Source organism: Henckelia pumila, unplaced genomic scaffold (genome assembly GCF_033568475.1).
Source record: "Henckelia pumila isolate YLH828 unplaced genomic scaffold, ASM3356847v2 CTG_170, whole genome shotgun sequence".
Lineage (NCBI taxonomy): Eukaryota > Viridiplantae > Streptophyta > Magnoliopsida > Lamiales > Gesneriaceae > Henckelia > Henckelia pumila.
The window spans coordinates 756,985-764,539 of record NW_027331771.1 but is presented as its reverse complement, the minus strand read 5'-3'; positions in this window follow the sequence as shown (position 1 = coordinate 764,539).

Genomic DNA, 7,555 nt, shown 5'->3' with positions numbered 1-7,555 from the left:
AAACCGCCCCTTTTTGTTTAAGACGTTTGGGAACTATGATTGAGTGGCCTAGGTCGTAGTCCTTTTGCCTGGTGCTAGCATACTCATTATGGTTGCTCAAAGTCTAGGGGAGTGGGATACGTGGCACCACCTCGATATGGAGAGTCGGTGAGTCGTTATGTGATCTCATCCTCGGGATTCCAAAAGCACAGCAGCAATCCCTCATTTATCAGATTTGATAACCCGTTTTAAAGACATGCATTTCATTACGTTGACATTGATTATGTGTTGCCTTGAAAGCATATTTACTGATTTCATTGCTTGTTATGTTTGCTTTTTCTGGGATTATCAATCTCACCGGTTATCCGGTTGTTGCTTTGTTTTGTATGTATACTTGGCAACAGGTGGGGCAGGATCAAGCCAGCGTAGACCTGGATAGCAACAAGAGGGAGAGCTAGTAGTGAGACTCGGTTTAGAAGTCGTGTCAGCATGTCTACCTAGTAATATTGGAACATGATTAGATATCGAACTTCGTCGTTATGTTGTCGTTGCATGTTCTCTACTTTTGAACAGTTTTTTAACTCCAGAATTTTATGTACTAATTGGAGCGGTTGAATAACTCCAGTACTTCATGTATTAGTTGGAAGATTTGTGATTGTAATGCATGATTATATTTTGATGGTATTGGACTTAAGTTTCTAGCAAGATTTCTGCTGTTTTTACTCTGTTTCTGTCACCGCTCGATCGGCAGAATGTTACCGATCGAGCGACGGCAATTCTTGCAATTCTCTGTTTCTGCATTTTGTTGGCCAGTCGATCGGCAAGATCTTACCGATCGAGCGGAGCTGGTTTTGCTCGGGCAGTGAATGAGCAATTTTTGGCTCGCTCGATCGGTAAGATCCTACCGATCGAGCGGAGCATTGTTCACTTCAAAAAAAAAAAATTCTTTATTGCTTTTAATCTTGGATCTTGAATACCTTATTGTTGTTTAATCCCGATATTATATGTTTAGAACCGAGGTCTCACACTTAGCATGGAACCTCTTCGGTTATCTCCTCACATGACGTATGAGGAGAGACCCATCCAGATTTTGGATCGACAGGACAGGAGACTCCGTAACAAGTCGATTCCTATGATCAAAGTGAGATGGCAGAACCATTCAGAGGAAGAGGCCACTTGGGAAGCACAGGCAGATATCAGGACTCGTTATCCAGAGCTTTTTGGTAAGTTATAATTTCGAGGACGAAATTTCATATTAGGGAGGGAGGAATTGTGACGCCTAGAATTTCTTAATTTAAGTTTCATGCCTAAATTAGTCTTTAACATTTATTATTTTAATCATTTAATTTCCTGTGATTAATTGGCTAAATATTATATTCTTCCGCGCATTGGAATTTATTATTTTTAACTTTTTGCGAAAATTAGCATTTTAATTCCCGGACGGGTAAAATCAAATTTAATATTTTAAATTAAGATTTTTAAGCTTGTATTTTTATCTAGTGCGATTTAATTTATAGTCCTAATTTCTTTAGTGGTTTGGCATTTTTTTTTGTGTATAGCACTTTTCTCTAAATTTCATAACACATCCATTTTTCTAGGGTTTACCTACATGTACACTTGAATTCAAGATTTCATCCTAGCCCTCTGTCCCTTCGAGTTTTGTAGCTAGGCAAGAAAATTGGTTTCATTCTTCACCATGTGGATTATATTAGTTCGTATGTTGCATTTTTCAGGAAGTTTTGAAATCTATTCTCGATTTTTACCCTGATTAGAGAGTGCCTGCTCGTCGATATTTTTTTTCAAAAAAAAAATCGTGCATATTTGCTTGGCTCGGATTGTTGCTGTGATTTTCAAATTTACGTGTTGCACTTGATTGGTAGCTGTTCATAAGCATGTAGTTCGATTATTTCGCGTTTTTTTTTCTTCACACAAGTGTTCGAATTCTGGGTTCAGATTTTTACAGGGCTTGGTCCGATTTTTTTTTTCTTTTCCAGCTTTCCCTTTTTCGTGTGGTGTTCAAAGTTTTCTGAGTTGTTCATAACATTGAGTTCGAACCATTCCAGAGTTTTGAATTCATGATATGTGATCGAATTCTCAGATTTTGGTTGCTTGTGGTTCGATTCAAGTTTTCTAGATTATGTACATGTTTTCGAATTCGAGCACTTGGTGTTTTGTTGTGTCGATTCGGATGGTGATTTAGAGCTACCGTGGATGATATGTAGTTCACATGGTAGCAACTAGGATGTCTTGAGGATAGCTTGTGGGATGGAGTGGTGTTGCACTCGAATTTTTTAGGATATGGGCTCGGGAGTGATAGGCTTTGTGAGGGCTGCCTTTGAGCTGGGCTTAAGATGGATCAATGTAGGTTGTAAGAGCTGGAAATGAGGTTGAATGTTGGCCTTGGTCCTAGGATTATAGGCTTGGAAGATTGGAAGAAATGTAGCTAGGATTGGTTGGGTTGGAACTTGAGACATGAGCAGATTTTTGGTAAAGTGAGTGGGTTGTCCAGAAATCGATTTTTAAACAGGGTTTAAACTTGGGTTTTGGCCAAGGGCTCGGGTTGGGAATTATTCTAGGATGTTGGGAATATGTCGGTTCAAGCGGTAATTAAGTCGGTTAAGTTTTTGTTGAGTTTTAAATGTTTGGATAGATAGGTGCGTGCAGAATTTTGTGGAATAGGGGCTGCTTCCTGAAAATCCGATTTTCATAAAGTGGTTGCTTGGGAAATAAAATCCGAGGATGACTTCCTTTTTGTTTAATTCTAAGTGTTAGGAAGTGGTGGTTTCGAGCGGAACTATTTTTGAGTGAGAATTGAGTAAGTTATGAATTTTGCGGGCAAACTGCTCATTTTGTCTTTAAGCGCTACGTTATGGTTTAGTATTTTTCATCCTTTGGTTTGGCTCCTAAATCACCATCGCGATCATCCATGTGTGAGTCATATGTATGATTATCGATACATATTTACATTTACGTCATATTTACATATGCATGCTAAGTCCATGTTCAAGTATGAAAGAAAATATTTTTAGGAATAAAGTGAGATGATTGTGACTATAGATAGTATGGGTTTGGACGGGCTGGGAGAAGTTCTGGCTTCCTTTACCAAATTTATGGGTTTGGACGGGCCGGGAGAAATCCTAGCTTCCCTTATCAAGTATGGGTTTGGACGGGCCGGGAGAAATCCTAGCTTCCCTTACCAAGTATAGGCAAGACGGGTTGGGAGAAATCCTGACTTCCTTGCGGCATAGTGCACTGCAGCCATAATCATGATCGAAATCACAGAGTCACAATTCAAGGATCTAAGTTCAAATATTTATGTCTACATTTCCGTACATTTTACTCAGTTATATTTCTTATGTTCGACTTAGCCATGCATATGTTTCATTCATGTTCACTCTTTTCGTTTAGAAATCATTTATTTTAAGTTAAGGGCACAAAATTACTTTATTACAAGTTATTTTTAATCTGCATGTGCTTGTATTTATGTAGTACTCGTTATTCCCCCCCATATTCTTGCAGAGTCTTTTAGGCTCACTACACTTATTGTTTTCTGGTGATGACTATTACTTTGAGGCTGAGGGGCAGGATTCCCAGGGCGAGGTCACCGGTGGTGCAGGTCCTTGACCGACGTGCTTTCAGTTGTTCCGCAAACTCTGTTGCTGCCTTTTTATTTATGAGTTGAAATATTTTCAAACACTGTCATTCATTTGGAGGATGTGTTTTTACTGCTTTAGAATTTTTGGCATGTAAACTTAACAGTTTATTATTCCGCAACTGTGTGGGATTAACTCCCCTTTTTAAATTCTATGATTATCGTATTTGGATTTTTATGATGAGTTTATTTTATTTTGAATTGAAATGCTGAGTGTGTCAGTTAGGCTTATAATATTTTAAAATGAGTCATGTCAAATTTTTTTAAAAAATTCCGCAAATTCCTTATTTATAATTTTTATTTTTAGAGGGTTAGGGTCGTCTCAATGCCGACTTCAATTCAACTCAAAACCATTCAAATTTTCATCATGTATATATAATATCACAATTTCCTTACTCTTATAAGAACACAAAGCTCACGACAGAAAATGGGAAAAGATTCGAACAGGGCACTAGTTGTTGTTTTTTTTTCGAAAATTTTTTAAATGTAAAAAAAAAAACCAGCACACTACATAATAAATCTAAGAGGTGAGAAAATGAATCATATCCTTGCCTAGGTTAGAGAAAAACCGAAATGGACAGGAGCTCGAATGAGCTAAAACTCGATCCAAGGGAATGAGGAAACATCCCAAGCAACTCGAGCTAAGGGTGAGCTATGTCGGAGAAGGTGACTGGCTGGAGCTGCTGGAGGCGGGCGGCGGCTGGAATGCTAGAGAAAATGGAGGTGCCGATGGTGAGTGTGGGAAGAGCTGGAAATCCGATCTCAATGAGGAAAGAAATAGCTCGTACAGCTGGCCTTGAGGATGCTTCGCCGGAGAGGAATGAAGGAGATCTGCGGCGGCGTGGCATTGAGAAGAAGAAGGGGCCGACGAAATTCTTGGGAGAGAACAAAGCAAATCGTGCGGTCTTGTGTGTGTGTGAGTGTGTGTGCGTGAGTTTTAGGTGTATTTTGGGTGTAAAATATTGGAGGATAGGGTTAAGTCTTGACTCTAAGTGTAATGTTGAGAGTGTATGTATAGGTGTAAGCATATAAAATGTGAGTGTGTGAGTGCAATGGGAAAAATGCTACTCGCCTTTAAAAGTGCTACTCAAACTAGCAACTTTGGGTCTGAATATTTAATTGCACTAATAAAATGCACAAGCTAGAAAATCCAGTAATTAAACATTATAAATATTCTGATGTCACGACAACGAATAAAATATTTAAATAACAAGCAGAGCGATTAAAATAATTTAAACAGGCTAGGTTAATGTTTAAAATAATTTAAATAAATAAACAAGCAAAAATAAAAAAATCTTTAAAATGATTTGGACAAATAAAAAGGATTTAAATAAATAAGCTAGACATTTAAAATAATTTAAAATAACTAACCGCTAAACTTAGGCTTATTTAAAATAAATAAGTTGAACTCTCGAAAATATTTAAACAAATAAGCTAAACCGTTAAAATCATTTAAAAACATAAACTAAACAATTAAAAATTATTTAAATATGCAAGCTTAAACCTTTAAAATATTAAAACAATTAAATTGCACAATAAAAGCATTTAGACAAACTTAAACAATTAAAAATATTAATTAAATAGTTAGTACAATAAAAATAATTTGAATAAATAATAAAATATTTTATTAGCACATAATTTACATAGAGAATTTAAATCAATGAAACTTAAAAATAATAATCCTAATATTTATTTAATTCAATGCATGCGATTTAGTAGATTGGGTTTTAGGTACTACAATTCCTCCCCCATTTAAATGGAATTTCGTCCTCGAAATTCAGGACTCACTAACTAGGTCCGGATCCACCTTAGACCAGATCAACACTAAGTTTTCCAACTTAGCACGTACCTGAGTTGGTCCAAATCAGTTTTCGCTGCGCACTCTGATGCTTACTGATATATATATCATCAAGGACCTGATTAACTTTTATTCCAATATAAAAGTTACAATTCTTACATCTTTCCAAGTGGTCTTATCCCTAAGGAAATTCTATCACTCCTCAAATTTACTTCCAATCTAAATTTACAAACTCATAAACGTCATCTTACTGCAACTGATAAGTTCTCCATCCTACAAATTCTTAGATCTTTAAGTTATTGCACAACTTACATTTTGCTAACCTTATATCCTACGTCGGAATTCCAATCAATAGAGCCCATATAACCAATAAATAATTTATGTCGACCTCGACCAAAATATAAAAACTTTCTAACAACGAAGTTATGCTTAATGTCTATTTAAAATTAACTCATATAATATACAACTCGAGCTCTTAAATTTACAAGTTTCCAAAATACTTAGCAACTAAGCACTAAACTTTTCTAAATAAGTAGGCTAAAGGAAACTATATAATTCTACCTCAACTGTCCTCAAGATACAAGATGGATCTGACCCATACTTCAACATCGACACGTGAAACCCATCATGTATTACTAACAACTCTGCGGCATACCCAAATGATAAAACAAATTACCAATCTCCTCAACATTAGCATAAGGATCGACAACACGAGTTAATTTCTTTATATTCCCCAAATCAATAGTACTACAGAACAATGATACCTTCAAAAACCACCTAACATCCAATTTGAATTCTAAAGATTCACGCCACTTATTAGTAGTGCTACACTTAATGGTCCTGAGCTTATGTTCAATCCCTTATGCAACGACTAAGAAATCCATAATTTACACCTAAAGTAAAAAATATATATACCACGAGCTATTATCCACTTATTGGATTAGACGATCTCTAAGTACCAAATAATTTTAACATATCGCCTAAGGACATATTTCAAATCTCTAGTTCAACTTGACAGCAAGTCTGAAAATCCGAAGAAATTCCCAAATTGTTATATGTACAACCTGAATTCATATTTCAAGAACTTAATACACAATTAGACACCTTGAAGAGTTTGTAATTCGATCGTAAATGCTTACTTATTGATCCTCCAGTACCTTAGCATTTCGCCGATAGATAAATCTTCAGTTTATCCAAAAAACTTCCTAAATATTATATTCATCCTTCTGTACCTATACTTGGTGCATTACTCTTACCGGTTGACGTTCACAAAATCTTAAAACGCTAATATAAAGTACCCAAAAGTCTCTAGGGACAACTCTATTTTCCTATCTCACGACTGACCAGTCATTCAACTTACCAAAAACGTTTGCTTACTCTTAACGATCCTATTTAAAATGAAACAACTCATTCAACTAATTCACTAACTAGCAATCTTCTCGATAGAACTAGTTATAACTAGTAGTCGTCATTCCTCGGATCACAACAATAACTTAGGATTTTATTTAGCACTAACACTAATTTCCAACGGTCTAAACACTCACTATGCGGTAACGAACCAAATTTCTACACAAGGAATCAAAATGATAGTCGAAATTATAATGTAGCACCTAAAATCTATCTACTAAATCGCATGCATTAAATTTAATAAATATTAGGATTTTTATTTTTAAGTTTATTTGATTTAAATTCTTTATTTGAATTATGTGTTAATAAAATATTACTTATTTATTCAAATGATTTTTATTGTGCAGTTTAAATTGTTTTAAATATTTTAAAGGTTTAAACTTGCATATTTAAATAATTTTAATTTTAATTATTTAGTTTATTCATTTAAATGATTTTAACTGTTTAGCTTGTTTATTTAAATACTCTTGATTGTCCAACTTATTTATTTTTAAATACCATAAGTTTAGAGATTAATTATTTTAAATATCTAGATTATTTATTTAAATGTTTTTTAATTGTTCAAATCATTTAAAGGCTTTATTTTCGCTTGTGTATTTATTTAAATTTCTTTAAATGTTTCTCTAGTTTGGTCAAAATTATTTTTAATCGCTCTATTTGTTATTTAAATATTTTACTCGTTGTCGTGACATCAAAATATTTAAAGTGTTTAAATTTTT